Source organism: Harmonia axyridis, chromosome X, assembly GCF_914767665.1.
Source record: "Harmonia axyridis chromosome X, icHarAxyr1.1, whole genome shotgun sequence".
NCBI lineage: Eukaryota > Metazoa > Arthropoda > Insecta > Coleoptera > Coccinellidae > Harmonia > Harmonia axyridis.
This window is the reverse complement of record NC_059508.1, coordinates 875,189-888,100: the sequence shown is the minus strand read 5'-3', so window position 1 is coordinate 888,100 and position 12,912 is coordinate 875,189. Positions and strand designations below refer to the sequence as shown.

Here is a 12,912-nt window from a genome sequence, read left to right as displayed (position 1 = left end):
ATTCAAATGAATTTCGATCAGATGAGGGCCAAATTTTGAATTTATTATGTAAATGGATGGTATATGGGTTTAACAATGGAATCAAATTTCTGCTTCAACATTTGCGAGATTCAATAATAAAAATTAAGTACTGACCTTCCTTGAATGTCTAGAGATGAACAAGTACTATAAAGTAAAATGTCCCTGAGAGGACGAATATGTGTTTAATTTAACACTTTCAGAAATTTTTGGGTCTTTTTGAATTTAGAGAAATCCATTAATTGTTGGAAAACTCTAAGCTCTTTGTAGAATTTTGTAGTCCAATCACATCTATTCCAAATAATTTCTCTTTAAAATTTTTCCAGAAAATAAGTTGGCACCCCTGAACTAACATAAATCTAGTGTGAATCTAGTGCCTTAGTTTTATAACTTGATGAAAAAAATTTCCTTGTTGAAAATTTTTTCGAGTAGATCGAGGTAAAAATTAAAGCAATTCGGATTAAAATCCGTAGATTGGCAACACTGACCTGGATGAAATGTGGAAAACAATACGACATAATAAAATACTTTGTTTAAAAAAAAATTATAACTCGGAAACTTTAGAATAAACAATCTGTAAATTGATAACAAGTAATTATGGTGCTACTCACAAAATTCTTTTACGAGATGTCCTAGTTATTTTATTTTCGGAATCAGTAGCAATGACCCCTTGTTCGAATCATGCCATTTATATCAATAATAATTTCTATTTTGATATTTACTATGTATACGATTTTCTTTATACGTATTGAGAAAATTTAAAAAGGAAATAATTTAGTAAAATGTAAAATATGTAGCATTTATTTCATGGATTCGGTCATCAATTGATTAAAATGCATTATCGAATAAAATAAACCTAAATAATTTCCACAAATAATTTATTTATGATTCTGTTTTATTTTATGTGATATGTAGTATTTTTCATTCAAGCATTTCAATTCAAAAGAATTCAAGTTAACCACTTGGTGGTATAAATTAAGTGAAAGTGTTTAGTAGGAATTGGTTCATTCATCTAATCCTATCTCATGTTTTATTCATCATCCTAAATTATTCATTCATCTTGTATACTGATAACGCTTCATTCTGGATCAAAGAACCACCCTAACCAACGTTCAAGGTTTTTTGGTATTCTGACTCTTCAATGAAAGAGAAAGTTGTATTTATGGGCCATTCTATAAATTTCCATAAGAATTGAGTTGAATTGGAAGAAGTCATTTGCTAGAAGACAGTAATAAAAACGTCCTTAATTGAAACAGGTTACCCAGATTTAAGAAACATCTATTAATTCAGAATTCGTGGGGTAAATTTGCAGTGTTTTCAACATTTCAATTAATAATTATTGAATGATGAAATGAGAACCGAAAATTTCTGTATATAAATCTTTAAAATGGTTTTGCGAAATATCAGAAGGAACTGTTCCAGCTCTCGAATGTTTAAAACATAGTGGAAAATTTTCTGGATAGACCATTCTCTTAAAGTAATCACAATGTATTACAATGATGCTATCAAAACGCCATGTTTCATCAGTAATTTCATTAGATCAAAAATGTTGAAACATGATGTAGGGAATAAGCATGATAATTGGCTATCTTTCGATAGCACACAAACAATTAACCATTACCTGTTAGAAAATAAGCATTTTCGCAAATTCAGTACTGTATATTAGCTCATTTATGTAGATCTTTTCTGTATTTGCAATCTTCACAGAAAGAACTGTTGCAATTAGTTCAGTTTGGAGGGACTTCCTTGCACTCTACTGGATATCTAGGTGATCAAAAGACATTTCTGTTCGGTAATTGGCTTTCATTGGACACTGATACTTTTTTTTAATCCATTTCAAAATCTTACATCAACAATGGAACAATAGAGTAATTAGAGTCCTAGATTTTTTAATTAGTCATGAACTTGAGAAATCCATTGATTCGACGTTTACATCGGTAAAGTAAACCACTTGAAAATAATTAGATATGAATTAAGATTTTCATTTTTATTTGTGATCACTCATTTCACTAAGTTTAATTGCCATTTAGATTTGAGTGCAAACAGTTACAATTCGTTACGCTGATTACGATCTTATTTCATGTACTTACTCGATTAAAATGATTGAGTGTAATCAGACATTACCTCATAGATTGGCGGATATATAGAAATACAACACGCTCACTGTTTTTTTTTACACACGCCCAAATGTCCGTATTTTTTGTGTTTTGAGCCGCGAATGATCCAAAATAATTGCGTTTGACTCAGAGATGAAGATTTCGGGGTCAAAATCAACTCTCGAACAGATTGTGCTAGACAATTGAGATTTTTAAGGTATGTTTTAGGGTCTGAATACACGGTTGAGCAAGTTAATGAGCAAAATCTGTTTTATAGTTGCGGAATTATACCCATATAAAATTTTATCTTCACAATAATTTGAAAAAAATGAGAGAAATAATGACGTGAAGTTAGGTACCGTTATATGGCAATATAAACTTCTAATAAGTTTATCGTTTGAGATTTTCGTGTAATGTAAGTTACTCTTCCTTAAAGTCATTATTCATTCTACTACAAATCGTAACGTTGAGCTAAACGTAAATGGTTTTTAATTCCTTCTTGAATATGTTTATTTCATCATTGCTGTCCGGTTTTTTTTTTGTTCAGATGCATTGAGGATCTCATAAACCGTTCTTGCTGGAATTTTCGGCCACTTGTAACATTTGTTGATGACGAATTGAGGATAGGTTATTATGAAATGTGGGGATCATCAGCTGACAACATTTCGTATAACAGTAATCGAATAGAGTTTTCGATGCAGCAGTTGTAGTCGAACAAGATGGTTCAAATTCTTCGTACGTCTTACGCAATAAAAATGTAGCAGTGGTACTCTTAAGACCAGACGATATTTGCTACTCATGCACGCTCTAGAAAGTAGTTGATACGAGATTGAAAGGTTTTTATCCACTAACTCAATATTCGTTGGTTTTTACCAACATGAATTGAATCATCCAGAATACAGGGTGATTCATTGGCGTAAGCTAATGTTAGGTAGAGGACGTTGCATTCTATCCTTTATTCGTGTCGAGAAACCCCCAAATAAAATAATTGATAGGTTTCTATTTGGGGCTCCTTGCAGGCCAATTATGAGGTCCACCCGTATCTATTCAACGATTCGGAAAATGTTCATTCAAAAAATTGGTCACACTGGCCTTGAAATGAAGTGCACCCCCATCCTGTTGAAAATACATGTCTCCGACATCAACAGCTGCATCAAGCAAAACAGGTAAAATATTTTGAAGAAATTAAAATGACCTTCACCAGTAGAAAGGGGTGGTAACACGTATGGACCAACCAACTTATCATTATAAACACCACACCAATCATTAAATGTGAACCTGTATTGAGAATGGGCGTATTATGTAGCAAAAGGATTTGATTCAGAGCACACATTTGATTTTTTTAAATTATTAATGCCATCCTAGGTAAATTGGGCTTCATCGCTAAATAGACATCTGTATAGAATTCTCTGATTTTTATAGATCCACCTAAAAACCAGTCGTGTAATTTCATTATGACTAGATTTTTTGAATATTAAAATCGCAATGGAAATTTCAAGAAATACCTTGCTCTCTTTGGTTTTTTCTGTTTTATTCGAGTATCCTATCAAATTCAAGAAATTTTGATAAACAGGGTGTTTTTTGGGTTGAATGTTATTTATCAATATTGAATGAATTGACAAAATCAATAAACCACTCTGTATCTTGATTATAAAGAGAGATAAACCCTTCAAATATTATTTATTATATTTATTATTTTGACTCGCCTCAGTGTCCTTTATCTACCCTTAGCTTCCACCCATTTACCAATTAATCACCCTGTATAATAATCGTAGGAGTCCATTATTATCAATGATGCAGATGTGTCATCAGAACATTTGTCAACAGATTTCTTTTTCTTTCATTAGCAGAAACCTAATAACCTAATGATTATTGGGACATTCTGACATTGATCCTGGTTCAACTAAGGTCATTCATCTCGTGTTCGTTATAATGAAATCCCAAAGGATGAAGAGTCATTACGGTTTATAATAACTAATCTCTGATGCATCATTCTTTAAAATGTCCATTTGTACTGTACACATATTGAAGGTTTTCCATTCTTCATGATTCTTCGAATCTTTTGAATTGAATAAGTATAAGTATGTGTCTTCAAAAGGAAACTTTAATTCGTGAAAACACCAGATCTTCAAACGATCCAATAAAAAATGTTTTCCAATTGGAAAGACCATTATAACCATTTTAAATTGTATCATTTCTATTGGTTATGAACTATGAGTGAATTAGTTATCACACGAAAACCAATAATTCTTGAGAACTCATCATCGATGGAAATGGTATCTCATTATAAAAGAAACCAATACCAACTACGAACGATAAAGCATTAATAAAAAATGTGCTATCTACCAACTTTCACTTGGGAAATCCTCCATAAATTTGAAATTAGCATATCATTAGAAAAAAAAAACGACATGTTTCCTTACAAACCTGGACAACATGATGACCTGTTTGAGTAAGAGACATCAATCTTGAAATCAAAGAATTCTATCATTCCATCTCAATTCCTATGGAAATTTTCAGGATCTCTCAACTTGGCCCATAAATTTAACTTTCTCTTTCATTAAAGAATTAAAATGAACCAATAAATAATTGGGACTCGACCTTGGTTAGGGTAGTTCTTTGATCATAGAGAAGGCGTTCTTAACTATTCGCCTATTTATAGTATTCAAAGGATGATAGCTCTGAATAATTTCGGATGATGAATAAAATATGAGATAGGTTGAGATTAATGAACTCATTTCTACCAAACTATTTCTTATTTACACTACGAAAAAGATAACCCGAGTTGTTTTTCAATTATATTATTCGGAGGAAAAAAATTGTACAAGGAAGTTTGTTTGTTGATGTTAGTCAGCTTATTTGGATGCAATTTTGGAATTTTCAAAATCTTACCTTCAGTTATTTCTGTATTTATTTCAAATGATTGTTCAAAAACCTTCCCTTATTTCTCCCAAAAATTTCTTTTAATGCTAATATTTTCCGAAATTATGCTTGACATATTCCCTGTAGTTTTCAAGTAAGCAACATATACATAGAACTTCATGAGATTAACAAAATCTCAACCTAGCATTCACTTTTGTGTGGAATATTCTCATTATACATACAGCAAGTTATTACCTCGTTATATTTCTTCTATTAATTTTTGCATAATAAATAAATGGAAGGCCAACAAGTCCTTGCAATTTCAGAAAAAATTATTTTGTTATCCGCTTATAATTCAGAGTCAATCATTGCAGAGGTTTATTCATTGATCATTTACGCTGCTAATAGAAATAATATTGTTGGTCGAATATTTTGGAGAGAATATTCATTCTCTATATCAAAATATTAGTATTTATAAGATGAGAAGAAAACATCAATGGCCCTATTTCCTCTGCAAGCATGTACCTCAATACGATTTCTTTCAGAATAAATTGCTCTTTCGCATGGTAAATGAGAAATTTCTTGTGACATTATCTATTCAGCCAAAAAACTTTTGCAAATTCAACTACGTTTATTATTTTCACATCATTTAGTTACTTCTTCTTCTCTTCTTTGCTCTCAGATTTGATAAATAATTTTATCCCATTTAAAACTCATCTGGTAATCATTTTTTCGAGCTTGCTCCAGAAATCAAAAGGTTTTTCTCATCTAATATCCATTCGAACCACAACATATCATTCGAAGAAGGGACTGATTTGTTTCGTATTTTTTCGGTTAATAGCATAGAAATGCAAGAAGTAAAAAAATGAAAGAAATGTGAAATTTTCGTGGGGTGTGGAGTTTATTATTTCGCTTATTGACGAATCCATTCAATTAGAAAAGAGCTCCATAGTCTTCGGTAAAAATGCTCATCTTCGGTCAGTTTCAAACTAGGCCAATCAGCATAAAACGTGAACGATGGTCATTTGGCTTTAATTCTTGCACGAGCTGTAGTTGACAGGCACGTAAGCCAAGATTTTAATTTTCCACGTAGTCGAAAGACAAAGGCCAACAAGTTGAGAACGGCGACGTATTGATAATTCAGCGTCTATTTCAACGCTACAGTAGCAATATTCTCTTCAATACGCACATTTTTTGTCTTTGTTGACGGTTTTGAATCGAGAAGAGTGAAATTAGTGCGAAAACGATCAATAACTGCAAGAATTGTTTGCTTACTAGGCCGATTATATTGACCGTAAAATGGACGTGCTCAATGAACAGAATAATTTTTTTCCATGATCTAGAAGCGTTGTTCTTGTATAGAACAATTCATGATGAATTGCCAAATCTTTTTCAACAGAAATATCAACACAGTTTCATATTCTCAACTGTCAAGCCATCGAAATTTCCCATGCAGCTAAAAAAACACCCGTTACATATTACTCAGTTTTATATTTTCAGAATTTGTCACTATACAGGTCGAAGAAATTCAAACGTTCATAAGCTCCTGATTTCACTTCACATCGGCGCTTTTCTTGTTTTTCATAGAAAGACAAAGAAAAGTTGTAAAATTATAGATATAATTTTAGTGGAAAAAGTTTTTTTCTTTACGCGCAATTGTCTTGTGACCTGAGTCAAACCTAATTAAAACCTAGGTCATAATTTCCTATTTCTCTCACTAACTTTGCTTATATGTATTTCTATTTTTAGAACCTCGAAGTTACATTTGATATTTCGAATTTTTTATCTTTTTTACTACTGAGCACAATGAGAGGTGCAATGATTGGTGCAATTGGCTTGAAGACCTTCAAAAGACTCTAATTAGTAAAGTAATTGCGCGGAAATTTTGTAACATTTCAAATATATTGAATGAATTCACTGCATATTATTATAATTTGATACTAGTGAAATCTTCCACAACTTTCGAGGTCTCACTTATTATAAAAAGTGAGAATATCTAAGGAAAATGTTGATAAAAACTTTGTAAGACACTTAGTTCGGTATTCTGTAGCGTAATGATGCCGGAATGTCTGTCAAGGTTGATTACTTTCTCTGTGCGGACACTGACTTCTGCATCGACAGAAGTCTAAACGAATTTTTTTGTTGCATTTCGGGACTGCTCTCATAGAATGTCTGAAATTTCACTTTCAAATCATCATCCTTCTCACGGGACTCTTCATGTACGATCTATTGGTTTAGAATCGTTCAATAGTGATAAGGAAATTACAACTTTTGAGCGCTCGTTCCCTGAACTTACATTTCTATAATTTCGTCACAATGTCTGTCATTTTAGAAGGAAATGGTCTCAAACGATGACGAATTCGTAGTCAAATTCGATAACTTTCGAACTGGACACTTTTCAGGGTATGTTCGAATCTTGAGTCACGGTTGAGTTTATTGAAGGGAAGAATCCAACTAGAGTTTTTATTCGTATATAAAGGAAAACAATTTCAAGCTTCATGCAAAATTTTGTGTTCAAAGCATTGTCAGAACTATTGACAATTCGTCCAGAATATCGAAAAAAAAGCAAGACGCTGACATGCAGTCTGGAGATTTGAGCGCTCGATTATACATGCGCCAATTGCACCCTTGGATATACCTATATAAAGTTGTGTTTATGAATGAAAGATTACTCAAGTGATTAAACTTTCAACAAAGAAAACCGAGCTATACGCTAAATTTTCAAGAATAATGTGAAAAACGAATTAATATCATATACATAGTCAGAAAAAATCATATCAGATAAAAATTAATTAATTTGTTTATGCATTATAGTTTTAGGAGACATCAGAATTTTACAACTTCCTATTTACTGATTTCGATTTGTGACTAATGAGTCAGTGAGTAATATAATCGTATTGGTATATTGTTTCAACTGAAATAAATCCAAAAATTCTATATAGAATACCAGATTTGTATATGAATTCATGGCACAAATCTGACTGGGTTTCTTTTTTGTATTTCATGTACTGTTTCGATTAATTTTATTAACTGAAAAATCTACTGAAATTTCAATTTTTTTCTTTATCAAATTCGAATAACTTGAGAGATTACCCGTGTCATTTCTTCAAACCTTATGTTATAGGGCATAAACTACATTACTATTTCTATTCAAAATATGAAAAATTTCCTGTATCAAATACATAAAAATTTCTAAGATATGTTAGAATGAATTTTTTTGCACCCCAAATAATTCACTTAGAAAGAGTGAAGCATTTATATATGGTCATTAAAACTAATATATTCTTGAATGAGAAGCTTTATAAGCGTATTAAATGATATCCCTGAACTTGATTTGAGTCTAAGGTCAAACTCATCGTGGTATATCTGACATTTCCTTAGAAAAGTGATAAACTCGATGAAAAAAACAAATAGATCATTTCAATTTGTGGTGATATAATTATTTTCCAACATGAAATATTCAAGTTTGAGTGAGAATGGTCGAATTTCCAATTTGGTGAGCGAACTTAACATTGCTCTTGACCTACAGACAAACGACAACTTAATAGTCACTAATGAGAACAATTCTTCTTTTTTTGCTATTTCTTCATACCAATTACATGAGTTTAAGATGCATGTCAACATTGACACGGTTATCATTATAAAATTCATACATGAAAGCATAAATGATAAATGCGTGTGTTTTGTCTCGTGACTGTCATGATTTTAATACGTTCAGAACTCTATACAGATACCTATTTACATTTTGGAAATATGACATACCTCAACTCATTTTTTTGCGCTGGTTCCAGGGAAATAGCAGGTTCTTTTTGCCCGAATGTAATTACTAATTTCGAGAATGGCATATTTTCTGCTCGATTTTTGAAAGAATTAATTTAGTTCAAAACTTAACCTTATAAGCTCAACTGTTTTCAAGCTATAAGACAAAATTGGAAAATGGCTTGAAATGAAAGATCTCATAACTTTATTACTGGCGCTCTAAACATGGAACAAAAACATTCTCCAGACAATTTTTTCAGTAGAATCCATTGGTGTAATCATTTGTTTTTATTGTGATTAATTTTGGAGTAATAATAAAAACTTTTGTTTTTTTTTTAAATATAATACATAAACATTTCTGTGATAAATGAAATCATTTTTTCACCTTTTCAAATGTATGGTGTTTGTTTACATTGAATTGTATTTTAACTTCAAAACTAATTGCAATACAAAAAATTATCAAACCAACGGATTCTACTTAGAAAAGTGCCGGTAGAATGTTTTGTTTTAAGTTTATAGCAACAGTTATGAAAAGTTATGAGAACTCTCCATTTCACGTCATTTTCCACTTTCCTTTTATAGCTTGAAAACAGTTGAATTTATGAGGTTGAGGTTTTCATCAAATTAATTCTCTCAAACATTGAGCCCTAAAATTTGCTATTTATTTTTTCTAGTTCACTGGGTTCTGAGATACACTCACTAGACAATGAATTTGGGACAAACTATACACGTTAACTCAAACGAAATTGGGAATCAGCTGTTCGATTTTGTGGGTTTGTTCACTTCATATAACCTTAAAAACGTTTATTGAAATTTAAATATTTTCAGGGCAGTACTCAGATTATTGATTTTTTTCTTTAGATTCCAAAATCTATATTTTTTAAATGTTTCAATTCAGTTTAATGAATTAAATTTTTACTTTGAATGACACACTTTTTTAAAAAACTAGCAAACGAAGGAATTCACGATTTATGTAACTTTTTTAAAATATAGTCCTGTTTTTATTTCTTTCGTGAAAATATTAGGTGTTATAAGCTGAGGTTTTGAATTTTATAACTTTCTGTTCAACTTATCTTCATTCCAAGACCCTCAGCACTTACAGCTATTGATAAGAAGTATGCATGATCAAACTGTGGATTATTTCGAAACAAGAAATTGAATTTAAAACAAAATGATTAAACCATCTCGAGAAATGTAAACTCTAAGTGTTTGGGCTTGAAAGCAGAAATGAGTATTAACAATAAAAATTTCTCAAAGATTTAACTTTCAATACTTATTTTTGCTGTAAAGCAAATAGACTCACAATTCATTTTCCGAGATGGTTACCTCATTCTGTTTTGAATTCAATCCTACTTTCAAATGAGTTCAAAGTTTGAGGATGCATACTTCTAATCAATATTTTACGCAGCGTGTTACAATGCCCAGGACTTGTTGAGGTTTTTAGAACAGAACATTACAAAATTCAAAATCTCAGCTGATGACATCAAATATTATAAACGAGAGGATTGAAAAAAAAGGCGGTATTTTGAAAGAGTTACATAAAACATGAATTCTTTCATTGCTGCTCATTTGAAAAAAGAGTGCCATTCAAAGTAAAATTGAATTCATTTGACTGAATTATGTAATTTTTCATGGCAATAACGATATTTCTCCGATACATGTAAAAATCTAGATTTTGAAGTCCAAAGGAAAAATCCCAATAATCTGAGTACCTACCCTACTGAAAATATTAATATTACCTTGAATGTTTTGAAGGACTGGGTGAAGTGAGCAAACCCACAAAATTTTAACAAAATCGGACTGTTGATTCCCAAGTTATGGATACCAGAAATTTAGGCCAATTTTCAATAATTACCCTGCATCTCCGAAACTAATAGTCTTAGGATAAACAACAAGCTAGTTTCTTTCCGAAAAAAAACATTAATCTATGGCAAACCACTCATGTTACTCTCGGTATAAAATTCATCTATGGACTCAGTTATATCCAAAATTTCAGCTAAGCAGCTTATTTAGGAGAAATAAACTTTTGACGTTTTGATAATCTTTTGAACCACGGCCTGTTTTGGTTCAGATTTTTCGGTTTTGCAAATTCAAGAAGGATCAAAGAAGAGCCAAAGCGTAAGAAGATACAATAAGAACAGGATTTTGGTGAGCTGTCAAATTCATTTTAAGAATATGCGAAATTTCTACAAAAAAGTTGTGTATTTTGAAAAAATCAGTTTGAAAGGAGAAAGTTCTTTCATAATTTGAAATCTACCGATATCAAATCAAATGGTATATATCAAAGGGCAAATTCGAAACTTCCAAAAAATTACGAGAATATGAGTTTGAACCAGACGTCAAATTTCACAAATGAAAAATACAAATAATATTCAATTCACAATGTCATTGCTGGGATAAAATACTATGCAAGTAAGTCAATGGCCTGATGAGTGTTATTCAGAATCTGCACCATCGACAACAATAGTTTTTAAAGTTGGTATGCTGACTTTAAAAGCGGTCGAAGACTGACCTAATTCTGCAGTTGTCTCAGAAAACATCAAAAAGGTCCGTTAAATGGTTTTGAGCGATCGAAATGTGAGATGTGTAGGATTCCTGTGAATTTTAAGATACCAGAAGGCAGTGTATTCGCTATTTTGCTTAAAAATTTGTTCATGAAAATGCTCCACTCAAAATGGGTGCCGCACCGCTGATAAAAACCACAAAACACGTCGGTTCTGAACGTTATTGAGAACTTTTTGAGCGAAATAAACAGGATTTTTGCATTGATATGTGAGTGAGATATACATTGGTTACAACATGGATCATCACTATACACTCTTGAGAGAGCGTCAAATGAATGAAAAGCTGTGTGTGAGAGCCATCTAGCGACCAAAATCTCAAAATCAGCTAGCAAAGTTATGACATCCGTTTTTTTTTGGGAAGTAAAACCATCAAAGGTGAATATAACATAACAAAGGGAAAAATGATCTCAAATGCATATGAAAAAATGCAACTTGCTACAAATATCGAAGAAGAATATCGGAAATTTCCCAATATTTTCGCAACCACAATCCGAGGAAGTATATACTACAGAAAATTCAAAAAGAATTCCGAAAAAAATTACTCAATATATCCGTAACAACAGATTGTAGTAGGTTAAAATATAATCTGAAAATTAGAACGATTATTCCATAATTTTTTTCGAAATTCTACTTGAATTTTTATAGTTCCGCTAGTTTATTTAAAGATGAACCAACCCACATCAATGACATCAGAATAACTTACATCTCAAAGGAACCTATATACAGCTTTGTGGTGAGCAGCATATACATGAAAAGGAACGAGTGATCAGAAGAAGTTTCTGACGCCAAATCATTGCTTATCTAAAATTTTTAATAAATTGAGATAATTTACTAGCAATTAATGAATAGATCAAAATTTGGTGTTTTTCAATAGGAGCATTCCTAAATAATTATTTTCTGGCTTTCGTAACACTTGATGATGAATTAAAAGTTAAAGACTTGACGGACATATCTGAAATTCGTTTATGGTGTAGTGCAGCATATTTAGCATTATTCATTATTGAGATACTTATGTATGTCCAGGAAAATTATGTAAGTACCTATACGTTGAAAATAGAATGATAGCTATTTGCTTTAAGGTCAGTGAACGTAACTAGAAATAGCTTACTTTTATATTGATACAAATTAATTTATCGCAATTTTATTCGTTGTTATGATACTGGATAATGTGAATGCGAAATAAGTGGTGCGTTGTTTCGACACAATTGTCGAACCTGACAATCATCAGGTATTGAAAAAATAATTATTGAACAGGTCCTAATTCGTAGGGAAATTAATCAATTCCAGTTCGCACAATAACGTTTACAAATATAGGGTTATCCAACAGGAATTATTCAATTTAAAAGGGTTTTAATGGCAACTCTCTATTTTATTTTATGACATTTCTTATGTCTTTTGTGTTCAACAGGTTATGCCATTAACGGCCGTTTTCCTGAACGCCAATATATAATTATATAATATATATATTCTTTTGAGAAATAATTACAAAAATCAAAAAAGAAAAATACACATTTCAGTTCTTGAACAATCATTCTAAGAAATTTACTGTATTTTCTAATGCCCGCCACTCACGAAGCGTTTTTTCGAGCATTTGGAATCCAGGCTTTCAAATG

At 31.4% G+C, this 12,912-nt stretch overlaps 2 protein-coding genes across 5 annotated transcripts in view; one reads left to right on the top strand and one right to left on the bottom strand.

Moving 5' to 3' along the window:
• Nucleotides 1-12,912, top strand: part of LOC123685759 (3-hydroxy-3-methylglutaryl-coenzyme A reductase-like) — a 52,007-nt gene that overhangs the window by 12,471 nt on the left and 26,624 nt on the right. Inside the window, exon 1 of one of the 3 annotated variants that reach the window (XM_045625622.1) lies at nucleotides 12,175-12,331. The exons of the other annotated variants lie outside the window; for them this stretch is intronic. The gene's annotated coding sequence lies outside the window, so the exon portion shown is untranslated. Of the gene's footprint in view, nucleotides 1-12,174; nucleotides 12,332-12,912 lie in introns of those variants that run through there. 3 annotated transcript variants of the gene reach the window in all.
• Nucleotides 1-12,912, bottom strand: part of LOC123685761 (deoxynucleoside kinase-like) — a 52,000-nt gene that overhangs the window by 25,905 nt on the left and 13,183 nt on the right. The window contains exon 1 of one of the 2 annotated variants that reach the window (XM_045625625.1): nucleotides 2,109-2,266. The exons of the other annotated variant lie outside the window; for it this stretch is intronic. The gene's annotated coding sequence lies outside the window, so the exon portion shown is untranslated. Of the gene's footprint in view, nucleotides 1-2,108; nucleotides 2,267-12,912 lie in introns of those variants that run through there. 2 annotated transcript variants of the gene reach the window in all.